This window comes from Balaenoptera acutorostrata, chromosome 9, assembly GCF_949987535.1.
Source record: "Balaenoptera acutorostrata chromosome 9, mBalAcu1.1, whole genome shotgun sequence".
NCBI classification, from domain to species: Eukaryota; Metazoa; Chordata; class Mammalia; order Artiodactyla; family Balaenopteridae; genus Balaenoptera; species Balaenoptera acutorostrata.
The window spans coordinates 109,390,185-109,403,381 of record NC_080072.1 but is presented as its reverse complement, the minus strand read 5'-3'; the positions used below and the strand labels follow the sequence as shown (position 1 = coordinate 109,403,381).

Genomic DNA, 13,197 nt, shown 5'->3' with positions numbered 1-13,197 from the left:
TTAAATTATATGTAAAGTGGTATAATATTACCTGAAAGTAAATTAACAATCTGTCTTATAAACTTTAAATGAAACACTTAAAAAATTATAGCAAATGAGGCAATAAAGAAGAAAATATAGAATCGTTAAAATGTTCATTTAATCCAAAAGAGGGAAGAAAAACAGAAGAAAAGAAACAAAGAATAGATGGGACAAATGAAAAACAAATAGCAAGATGGTAGACTGAAACTCAACCATATAAATTGGCACATTAAATACAGACGGTCTAAACATCCACATAGATAAAAAAGCAAGAACTCTATGCCCACAAGAAACTGACTTTAAACATAACACAAATGGGTTAGAAATAAATGCACAAAAACCACATAATCATTCCAACACTAATAAAGCTAGAACACAGCTTGAAAGGGATCTTGTTAGCCAAATTTTTAGCAGAGCATAAAAAAGAATAATGGCAGAGAAATGGAAAATAAAGAACTTCTTCCCAATTCATTCTTTAAGGCCACTATTCCTCTGACACCCAAACCTAAGACATTACAAGAGAACTACAGCTACGCATATCCCTCATAAATATAGATGCAAAAAGTCTTAACAAAATTTTAGCCAATCAAATCTAATAATACTTTTAAAAAGAATAATATATTGTGACCAAAAGGGGCTTGTCCCAGGAATCCAAGGTTGGGTTAGCATTAGAACATTAGTCAGAGAAACTTATATATTAACAAACCATACGATTATTTCAATGGATATAGAAAAATTATTAGATGATGTGAGTGTTAGTTTTGATGCCTCGACTTGGCTAGGCATAGCACCCAGTTATTTAATCTACACTAATCTAGGTGCAGCTGTGAAAGTATTTTGTAGGTGTGGTTAACATCTACAATCAATCGACTTTAAGTAAAGGAGACTGTCCTTGATAATGTGGGTGGGCCTCATCGCAACAGTTGAAAGTCCTTCAGACCAAAATGTGAGATTTTCCAAATGAGAAATTCTGCCTCAACACTGCATCATCAATTTCTGCCTGTGATTTGCCCTACAGATTTTGGATATGCAAGCCCCTACGACTGCATGAGGCAATTCCTTGAAACAAATCTCTAGACAGATAATTTATACATGTATACATGTATTATTTAGTTAATATAGTCATAAACATATATTATTTATAATACTATAATAAACGTATATTTGTTATTTAAATTCTCTATATATGCAGGACATGTATAAAGAGAGAGAGAAACAGAATCTTAAGTATAAGTTTTCTGAATTGGTTTGGGATCTCTGGAATTGGTTCTCTAATCAGACTATATTTAAAGGCATTAATGACACCACTTCCAGTGGTAAAAAGCACTGATAGTCTGAGGTGTGATGTGGCAAAAAATATACAGAATATCATCACTGGATACTCTAATCGAGTGCTTATAAAAAGCAAGGTGCTGGGTGACCACGTATTTGATACCTAGTTTAGTTAAAATAACAAGGATAATGAGCTCGGCTGGTTGCCCCAAGTGCACTGGAGAAAGTAGGAAAAGAAAAGGAAGAGTTCAAGGCCTCAAGTTCCCAGCTCAAACGCAGCGTCAATTAACTGAAAGTGTCTATGCCATCCGTGAAAGAAAACTGCATCTCCTACAGCTGCAGAACTGAGATTTCTGAAAGCCTAACTCCGAGTCTCATCCTACAAGTAGCTGGATTACAAAGCAAACTGAGTTCTCAACTTCACAGGGTATATACTCTGTTAAACAGAGAGCACTGTCTGGGAAGGAACAGGATCCTGAAGATTGGAATGGGGACATATGGGCAGATCCTGATGCAGCTGGGGATGCTAAACCCTTAAATCCTGCTGAGTCTTCTTTGCCAGTAGAAGCAGCCCTTCTCTCCCCGTCTGAAGAGGTTAGCCCAGCTTTGCCTGAGGAAACTGTAACGACCCGTCCTGAGTAGCTGCCTTGCGAGATGCTGCTGGCTCTCCTCGGGGCCCACCCCCCCAGGATGACCCATCTTTGTTTCTGGACCTGTAGCAGGATTCAAATCCCAGCAGGCCCCCACTGGTGAGACACAAAGTGTGACCTGTTAGGAGGTGTACTACACTCGAAAAGCACTGCACGATTTTTCCAATTTATACAGACAGAAATCTGGAGAATATGTGTAGTAAGAGACATTAAGGGTGTGGGAAAAATGGTAGAATTGGATCAGGTCAAATTTATTGATATGGGCCCACTAAGCAGAGATTCAGGATTCAATGTTATAGCTTCAGGGGTTAGAAAGTTCCCTGTTTGTTTGGTTAATTAGCTGAAACACGGACAAAAAGTTGGCCAACACCACGTGAAAATGAAATGCCAGAACTGCCTTGGTGTACTGTAGAGGAAAGTATCCAAAGGCTTATTAGGGAGATTAGAATGTTACAATGAATTTATCACATAAGACCTGCTCGCTCTGTGTGAGAGGGTGCAAGTGACACGCCTTTCGCCACAACCAGGGGAAATAAATGGTGAGGGGAGCCCTGGCATCCTGAACTGTGCTCACTCTTCTCTGTAGCCCAGAAATGACAGCAGGATCTACTGCCTCTGAATAAGATACTTAAATGCAATAGAGATAATTGGATCCCTTGGTAGCACGGGTCAAGTCGGGGCACTTAACCGTCAAAGACAAGGTGGGTGCGATTACCATAGGACAGCTGGGTCAAAGCAGTAATCAGAATAATCTGACTCACAGGGACCTATGGCATTGGCTAGTTGATCATCATCCCTAGAGGAGAAATAGATGGGCAATCTGCTAAATTAAGTGGAAGAGCTCTAGGTCAAGTGTATAGAAGTCTAACTTGAATCAATAAAACAGAAAGTGATGCCCCTTCAATCAATTCTCAGACTTGAACGTGTTTTACCAGGGTGACTGTTCATTAGGGAAAAGGAAAATAATCAGACTTTGGGGGATTACTGAACACAGGTTCTGAACTGTCATTAATTCCAGGAGACCCAAAATGTCACTGTGGCCCATCAGTCAGAGTACGGGCTTGTGGAGGTGAGATGATCAATGGGGTTTTAGTTCAGGTCCATCTCACAGTGGGGCTGGTGGGCCCATGAACCCATCCTGTGGTTATTTCCACAGTTCCAGAATGCGAAATTGGAGCAGACATACCGAGCAATTGGCAGGATCCCCACACTGCCTCCCTAGCCTGTAGAGTGAGAGCTGTTATCATAGAAAAGGCGAAGTGGAAGCCACTAAAACTGCCTCTTCCTAGGAAAACAGTAAACCAAAAGCAACGCCATGTTCCTGGATGGATCAGAGATTGGTGTCACCATCAAGGACTTGAAGGATGCAGGGCCGGTGATTCCCACCACATCCGCTTTCAACTCCCCTATTTGGTCAGTGCAGAAATCAGCTGGATCTTGGAGACTGGCAGTGGATTATCATAAACTTCATCAGGTGGGGACTCCAATTACATCTGCTGTTCCAGATGTGATTTCACTGCTTGAACACATTAGCACATCCCTCCCACCTGTTATGCAGCTGTTCATCTGGGAAAGGCTTTTTTCTTGATGGCTATTAGTAAAGACCACCAGAAGCACTTAAGCTGGCAACATGCCTTCGCTGTCCTGACAGGGGTACATCCATGCTCCAGCCTTAGGTCGTTAAGTTCGTCCACAGAGACTTGGCTGCCTTTACCTTCCACAGAACATCACGCTGTTTCATTCTACTGATAATATTATTGACATTGATGAGCTAGCAGGCTAGAACTGGCAACTATTCTAGACTTATTGGTAAGACATTTGCACATCAGAGGGTGGGAAATAAATACAAGAAAAATTCAGATGCCTTCCACCTCCGTGAAATTTCTAGAAATCCAGTGCTGTGGTGCATGTTGAGATATTCCTGTATATCCCAGGAACAATGCCTAGCGGCCCACTTTGGATTTTAGAGGCAACCTATTCCTCATTCGGGTCGTTACTCTAGCCCACTTCCAAGTGACATGAAAAGCTGCTAGTTTTGACTAGGGCCCAGAACAAGAGAAGGTTCTGCAACGGGTCCAGGCTGAGATGCATGCTGCTCTGCCACTTGGGCCACGTGACCCAGCAGATCAATGGTGCTTGAATGTCAGTGATCAATAGGGATGCTGTTTGGAGCCTTCGGCAGCCCCCATAGGCATTTTTCTAAGAGAAATGAAAGGATATCTCCATACAAAGACTTGCACACAAAAGTTCACACCAGCTTCATCTGTAATAGTCATAAACTTCAAACAATCCAACGTCCACCAATAGGTGAATGAATAAACACGTTATCATATATCCATACAGTGGGACACACTTCTCAGGTATAAAAAGGAATAAACAATTGATCCACCTCAAAATAACTATGCTGGGTAAGAGAAGCCAGACACACAGAAATCCATTGTGTATGATTTCTGCAAAATTCAAACTATTCTAAAGTGAGAGAAAGCCTGGGGGAGGGGGCAGGGCAATGCTGACAGGGCAGGAGGGAACTTGTGAAGATGATGGATACGTTATTATGACTGCGGTGGTGGTTTCATGGGTGTATACATATGTCAGAGCTTATCAACTTGTGTGCTTTTAGTATGTGCAATTTATTTTATGTCAATTAGACCTCAATAGACCTATTAACATATTTAAATATAATAAAATAATTGCATGGAAAAAATGCTTTTATGTTTCCCACTCAGAATGATATTTTAAGTCAAGGAAATACCTTCCTATCATGGTTTGTTATGAGGTTTCTTTGTTTTGCTTTTAGTTTAAAGTCATGAATGAATATTGAATATTATTACATGCTTTTTCTGCATCTGCTGAGATAATATGAATTTTCCCTTTTAACTGTTAATGTAGTAGCTAATGACTACGGAACTTAATGGAGTGGGCCAAGACAGTGTACCTTGACCTCATCACCTACTTCTCATCCTCTTATGAGCCCAATTCATCAAAAAGTATTTTCTATTCAGGACCTAGTTGTTCTGCCATGGAAGAGACTATTAGAACACTTAGTATTTTGTACAGCCAGACGTAGAATTTAAGCCTAGGTCTCTTTAACTTGCAGGTCATTGTTATTTCCATTTTTATGTGCCTTGAAAACTACTAAAATTATCGTTGTCTTTTTCGGTATCTTGATCATCAAAATGTGACCATTCAGAGAACCCACAGATAGAAAGGAACTGTTATGGACTGAATTGTGTCCCCCTAAAATTCATATGTTGAAGTCCTAACCCCCCGGTACACCTCAGAAGTGACTGTATTTAGAAACAGGGCCTGGTGACAGTTAATTTTATGTTAACTTGACTGGCTACAGGGTGCTCAAAGTAAACATGATTTCTGGGTGTGTCTGTGAGGTGTTGCTGGAAGAGATTAACATTTGAATCCGTGGACTCAGTAAAGTGAAGCATCCTCCCAAACGTGGGTGGGCCTCATCCAATCCACCGAGGGTCTGAACAGAACAAGAGGCAGAGGAAGCAGGAAGAATTCACCCCTTTTCTCCTGCCTCACGGACCAAACTGGGACATCTCATCTCACCTTCTCTGGCTCCTGGACTGGGATTTAGACCACAGCTCCCTGGTTCTCAGGTTTTCAGGCTCACATTAAACCACACCACCGGCTCTCCTGGGCATCCAGCTCACCGACGGCACATCCTGGGACTTCTCAGCCTCACTGGCAACGCCTCGTAATAAATGTGCAGCTACGTCTACATACACGTATACGTGTATATGCTCTGTTTCCCTGGAGAACCCTGACTAATACAGGCCTTTAAAGGGTGACTAAGGTTAAATGAGGTTACATGGGTGGACCCTAACCCTACATGACTGGTGTCCTTAAAAGAGAGGGAGACACCAGGGAGGCACCACAAAGGAAAGGCACATGTGAAGACACAGCAAGACCGCCATCTGCAAGCCAAGGAGAGAGGCCTCCATAGAGGCCAGTCAGCACCTTAACCTTGGACTTCCATCCTCCAGAACTGTGAGACAATAAATTTCTGTTGCTGAAGGTCTGTGGTATGTTGTTGTAACAGTCCCAGCAAACTAGTTCGGGAGCTTACTCAGTAGTCCTTATTCCTGAAATGACCAGTTCCTCTCATCTTCATGGGAAATTTAGCCATCCTCCAAGGCCAACTCAAATGTCACCTCTTCCATGAAACATCCCCTAATTCTCTGCATTCCCATGTTCTGACACATTTTTTTAATAGAACTTTACACATTGTGTCAGTGCCTATCACTAGATTGTGAACCCTTTAAGAAAAGCAACCATATAAAATCCATCTTTGAATTCTCAATATCTGGTTAATGTCTGTTGGATGAATGGATGGATGGATTTATGAATAGAGAGTGAATGAATAGATAAGATGCAATTTTTCCCTGCTGCCTTCTGGTGGCTATTTATTTTTCAACACTGCGTCTAAGGCACGGTGTGAGATGTCACAGCAACGTCCCAGCCCTGCATAGCTTCTTTCAGATGACTCAATTTCTAATTTGTGCAAAATTTCCTCCTCCTTTTTTGGTATTTCCATACTTTACTCTTCTCATTATATCATCCATCAACCTCCTGGCCATCCTTCTCATTTATTGAGAACGTGTGTACCAAGACCATGGTCCCTCTCCCTAGCTTAGCATTAGTGACTGCCAATCCTGTGTGGATCAGCCTCTCAAAAACAGATTCAGAGTTTCTTCCTCAGCCCTAATACATTATCCATACCCTGCTTCAGGAACTCATTACTTTGCCACACCCAGACTTCACCATCACAGAAACGTTTTCATCTCTAGATACGAAGGTTCTGTAGAAAGTCAAATAATGGACCCCCAAAGATGTCCACACCTTAATCCCCAGAACCTGTGACTATGTTACCGTACATGGCAAAAGGGATTTTGCAGGTGTGATTAAGGTAAGAATCTTGACATGGGAAGACTCTCCTGGGTTGTCTGGGAGGGCTCAATGCAATCACAGTGGTCTTTGTAAGAGGAAGTCAGGAAGGTCAGAGTGAAAGAGACGTGACAACAGACGCAGAGGATGATGTAACATGAGGCCGTGAGCGAGGGGATGCAGGCAGCTGGAAAGGGCAAGAAAGCAGATCCTCTCTTACAGCCTCCAAAAGGAATGCCGCCCTGCCAACTCATCCTAGACTTCTGACCTCTCGCACTGTAGGAGAATAAATGTACTGAGTTTGTAGTAATTTGGTAGGGCATCACCAGCACACAAACCTAGGCTCCAAGAGGCAAATCTATAACCACAGATTCCTGTTCTTCTGGCCCACTCCCTCTCTCCCAGGACCCCTAACCCTGTTCTCACAACTCATTTCCCTCTCCTGTTGCATTTCCTTCCCTGGACACCCAGACACCGTGAATTTAAACCTGAGCAGCTCTCTCCTCAGGATGCCAAGGTCTGAGCAACTCATCCCTTCACTTCCTCTACCCAGACACCTCAGATATCACAGCAAACCAGCCCCCTTCCTTCTTCTCTCCTATACTGAGAGTGCTAAACACCTCGGGAGAAAATAGCTCAATAACACATACTGGCACCACTACAAAGTCATGATATTTAACCTCAGCTTGGTCCTTGGTCCCCCTTCCTTTTTCTCCATGACCTTCATTACTTCCTTCTACTTCTTGTAGCAATAATTCCACACCATCAACTCTTCCCAAGTCACCTGTCCCGTCACTACCCCTCTTTTCCCTGCATTACCGTGACTCCTCTTTTTGAGAGAAAATCGAGGTGGGACATGAGCTGCCTCCGTCCTGTCCTCTTGCTACAGCACCCCTGCCTTGTCCCTGCTTGTTTCTCATGGCTGCCTCTGCCTAAAAGACACCCCCCCATTCCCCTTGCTCTCTGTACCCTCCATTCACCTAAAATAACTTACTTCTTTTTCTTTTTCCAACTGAAGAGTAAACTTTCTATGAAGACTTTAACAGCACCACTCAATTCCCCAGTTGACCACCCTCCTCTGAGTTCCCAGGTTATTGTACTTCTACTGCAACTAGCATACCCCACGGGATAACATTTAGTTATATTTATCTACTTACATGTCTGTTTTGTTTTGGGGGCAAAATTAAGCTCAGAGACTGAGCTTGTCTTTGCCAATAGTTTATTGAACACAGGTTCACTGTGGGAATTGCACAAGCAAAGAGCATACAGGGTAATGTCTCTTAATAAGCCCATAAAGAAATAACAGACACCAAACAAATGATAAATTACACTCTTGTTCCAGGCGAGGGGAGATGAAAGAAATAAAGACCAAATGTAGTTCAAGCTGTACCTTTATACGAGCTGGTACCTGGGAAAGCCACCGAGAGCTGACTTCCAGCTGCCAGCTCACAGCTAGAGTCCGTTGTTGCTAGCGTACATTGCTAGGGAACAAGGTGTTGGTACTGGGGGCAGGCGAGGCTGCTCCAAGGGTTATCACTCCAGGGACCTTCTCAGTGCTGGTGCCACTGCCCAGAGGAGCACCCCTCTGGCAGGAACACTGTCCCCTCTCTGCCTGAGACCGCTGCACAGTTTCCCACCACTGCTGGCCCAGAGCAGCCTGGCCACGGCAGAAGCAGGTGTCTCAGGATCTTAAGAGACCTAAATCAGCAAACGGTGGCTTTTGCCCACACAGAAACTCTCAGATATTCCTCACAAACTCTCGGTATTTAGAGTCTCAGTGTCTCCTCCCCGGGGTTGCTTCCCAACATGTTCTTATCGATAAGCCCCCAGGGGTCCCTCAGCAGCTGAGCTGCTAAGTGCTCATCAAGGTCAACTAATGAGATGATATCACAACATACTTTACTCTTATATCAAAACAACTTTACTTCTAAAAACAACTTTTTTGGGTCTTTTGTCATAAAGAAGTGGATTAAGTCAACTTAAGTCACAAACAAGTGGATTTGAAACCATATCAAAACAATACACATGAAAATGACTATACTACCCAAAGCAATCTACAGATTCAATGCAATCCCTATCAAATTACCAATGGCATTTTTCACAGAACTAGAACAAAAAACTTTACAATTTGTATGGAAACACAGAAGACCCTGAATAGCCAAAGCAATTTGAGAAAGAAAAATGGAGCTGGAGGAATCAAACTCCTTGACTTCAGACTATACTACAAAGCTACAGTAATCAAGACGGTATGGTACTGGCACAAAAACAGAAATATAGATCAATAGAACAGGATAGAAAGCCCAGAGATAAACCAACGCACATATGGTCACCTTATCTTTGACAAAGGAGGCAAGAATATACAATGGAGAAAAGTCAGCCTCTTCAATAAGTGGTGCTGGGAAAACTGGACAGCTACATGTAAAAGAATGAAATTAGAACACTCCCTGACACCATACACAAAAATAAACTCAAAATGGATTAAAGACCTAAATGTAAGGCCAGACACTATCAAACTCTTAGAGGAAAACATAGGCAGAACACTCTATGACATAAATCACAGCAAGATCCTTTCTGACCCACCTCCTAAAGTAATGGAAATAAAAACGAAAATAAACAAATGGGACCTAATGAAACTTAAAAGCTTTTGCACAGCAAAGGAAACCATAAACAAGACGAAAAGACAACCCTCAGAATGGGAGAAAATATTTGCAAATGAAGCAACTGACAAAGGATAAATCTCCAAATTAATCTCCAAAATATACAAGCAGTTCATGCAGCTCAATATCAAAAAAACAAACAACCCAATCCAAAAATGGGCAGAAGACCTAAATAGACATTTCTCCAAAGAAGATATACAGACTGCCAACAGACACATGAAAAGATGCTCAACATCTCTAATCATTAGATCAAATCAAAACCACAATGAGGTATCACCTCACACCAGTCAGAATGGCCATCATCAAAAAATCTACAAACAATAAATGCTGGAGAGGGTGTGGAGAAAAGGGAACCCTCCTGCACTGTTGGTGGGAATGTAAATTGATACAGCCACTAGGGAGAACAGTATGGAGGTTCCTTAAAAAACTAAAAATAGAACTACCATATGACCCAGCAATCCCACTACTGGGCATATACCCTGAGAAAACCATAATTCAAAAAGAGACATGTACCACAATGTTCACTGCAGCACTATTTACAATAGCCAGGACATGGAAGCAATCTAAATGTCCATCGACAGAAGAATGGATAAAGAAGATGCGGCACATATATACAATGGAATATTACTCAGCCATAAAAAGAAACGAAATTGAGTTATTTGTAGTGAGGTGGATGGACCTAGAGTTTGTCATACAGAGTGAAGTAAATCAGAAAGATAAAAACAAATATCGTATGCTAACGCATATATATGGAATCTAGAAAAACAGTACTGATGAACCTAGTAGCAGGGCAGGAATAAAGACGCAGACATAGAGAATGGACTTAAGGACACTGGGGAGGTGGGGAAGGGGAGGCTGGGACAAAGTGAGAGAATGGCATTGACATATATACACTACCAAATGTAAAACAGCTAGTGGGAAGCTGCTGCATAGCACAGGGAGATCAGCTTGGTGCTTTGTGACAACTTGGAGGTGTGGGATAGGGAGGGTGGGAGGGAGGCTCAAGGGGGAGGGGATATGGGGATATATGTATACATATAGCTGATCCGCTTTGTTGTACAGCAGAAACTAACACAACATTGTAAAGCAATTATACTCCAATAAAGGTGTAAAAAAAACAAAAAAACAATACACAACAGGGACTTCCCTGGCGGTCCAGTGGTTAGGACTCTGTGCTTCCACCATAGGGGGCATGGTTCGATCCCTGGTCAGGGAACTAAGATCCCACATGCCACATGGCCAAAATGTAAAAAAAAAAAAAACCACCACAATAGTGTCTCTGTCCTGTAACTAGACTGAGTTCCCTTAGGTGAATTACAGTGTCTTATGTGTCCTGTTATCCCCAGCACTCTGGCAAGACGCCTAGAATATTTTGAGAAATGATAAGAAGGAAAGAAAGAAGGATCTCAGAGATAGTGAATGATGTGGCCAAACAGCCAGCCTCCCCCGCCATGTACACACACCGTCACCACCACCAGACACCAGTCCTGCTCCCACCTCCTCCCAGTGATTAATCTGTTTGGAGACTGAGGTCCTTTGCCCCAGACCCCCAGGCAGCAGCTCACACCAGTCAAAGTGACAAGTGCGCTGGCATGTTCATCTGCGGTCCTGCTTCATCACATCCACTTCAGGATCAGGACAGCACTCTCGGCTACCTCAGTGCTCCAGACCATCTGGTCAGGTGGCACAGTGCCCACTTACAAGGTCAGTTTCTTCCTGCCCTGAGCATTCCAGATTCTGCTGCAGAGTAAACTTCCTCTCTGAACCATCTTGGGGAAGTCTTCAGACTCATCCTCAGTCCCTCCATCATCCACTTCTTTTCTTTTTTTTTTTTAATAAGTTTATTTATTTATTTATTTATTTTTGGCTGCATTGGGTCTTTGTTGCTGTACGCGGGCTTTCTCTGGTTGTGGCGAGCGAGGTCTACTCGTTGCGGTGTGCAGGCTTCTCATTGTAGTGGCTTCTCTTGTTGTGGAGCACGAGCTCTAGGCACACGGGCTTCAGTAGTTGTGGCACACAGGCTCAGCAGTTGTGGCTCGTGGACTCTAGAGCACAGGCTCAGCAGTTGTGGCGCATGGGCTTAGTTGCTCCATGGCATGTGGGATCTTCCCAGCGCAGGGCTCAAACCCGTGTCCCCTGCACTGGCAGGCGGATTCTTAACCACTGCGCCACCAGGGGAGTCCCCGTCATCCACTTCTTATTTTAGTTCTTGGCTCGGTGGCCGGGACATTTCTCTGTGATCTTCTAACTGCCCCTGAGGACAATGGAATGGTCTGGGAGGACAGAGACAGCAGAACTCACTTCTGAGGCTCCTTTTCTGTGAGAAGCAGAGCACCAGCAAAGTGGCCAGCGTTCTGGGAGCTCAGGAATGTGCCCAGTTTGCTTTGTGGGCACTTTGATGCTAAATCCAACTTTTGCTTTAGAAGTGATAGTCATGAACTATGTCCCACATCTAAACGATGGTTCCCTTTGCATTCAAAAGAGATCTTTACCCCGAAAGCAGAAAAGGAGATGAGAGGAGAAGCCACGATATGCTTCCTGTTGGCACAATTTTGGGTTGGAGTTTGCCTGAAGATTCCTCTAAATATGTGGGGACTAAGGCCATCATGATGAAAGGCTGCTAACAGCACGGAGAGTGCTGAAGACAACCATGAACAGCCCTGTACAAATGATACACGTCCCGTGCCAAAATAAAAAGGAAAGCCACATGCACACGGAGCTCCCGGGGACCAAAATGCGGAAGGAAGCCGGCTTCACATGAAACTGGCACCAACACTCTTACACCTGGTCAGTGCTACTGTCGGATACTTAATTTTCCTACAGGTAATTCCGTCTGTGTGGACAACTGAAGGCAAAAAACCCAAAACCAATCAAACAGAGCACATTCCCAAGCAAATCTATCAGAAGACTGAACATACATCTCTACCTCTGCTTTCTTTTCCTATATAATTGGGGAGGAAAAGAGAAGAAGAGATGGAGGGGAATAGAAAGGCAGCAGAAAGGCTCCCTTCTCTTTGAGGTCTCCCTTAACCACTACAACCCACGGTGACCTTTCCTCCCCCTCATACGTATAATAATTTGCATTTGACCATATCCCATACTGACGTGCATTATTAAATATTCACTCATGACCCAAGAACTCGTCTCCGCAATTACCTGCAAGGTTCTTGCGGACAAGGACCGCTTCTACTCCTCCACACTACCTATCACAGGGATTGAACCTAGCAGACGCTCAAAAGATTTGATTGCTCGGGCAATGCCACCAGCAAATAACCCCAAATCACAAAAGAAGATTTTATTAAACGGTATTATGAAATTTTAGGAATAAATCTATCTCTGCGTTAACGTGTTATGCCTTGTATTCAGCAATTCCTGAGCACAAGTTCTGTGAGCTGAGCATGGGTGTTGGGAGAGGGGCGCTGGGGAGTGGGGGGTGAACGTTAAAATGTATCACCAGGCCAACTAAAAAATGCCCACATGAGATTAAAGTAACTGAACTACTGAGTTTGCCTAAACGGTACCCGGTGTCTGCAAACTTCATTTAATCCCTGGAGCGGGAAGTGAGTCTCGGAGGGTCCTTACCTGCAAGCCTGCTCGCAGGTCCGCACTCCGTGAAGTGGGCGCACGCTTGGCAGGCTCGCGCTGTGCGCTTACGGCGGCTCCTCACCACCAGGCGGCGCCGGGACGCGCCG

General features: G+C 43.6%; 1 long non-coding RNA gene across 1 annotated transcript in view; it reads right to left on the bottom strand.

Annotated features, from left to right (window-relative positions):
* The window catches only part of LOC102998626 (uncharacterized), a 335,370-nt gene extending 322,198 nt beyond the window's left edge, over positions 1-13,172 (bottom strand). Inside the window, exon 1 of the long non-coding RNA XR_009009312.1 lies at positions 13,088-13,172. This is a non-coding gene — a long non-coding RNA (uncharacterized LOC102998626). The remainder of the gene's footprint in view (positions 1-13,087) is intronic.
* Between the last annotated feature and the right edge of the window lie 25 nt (positions 13,173-13,197).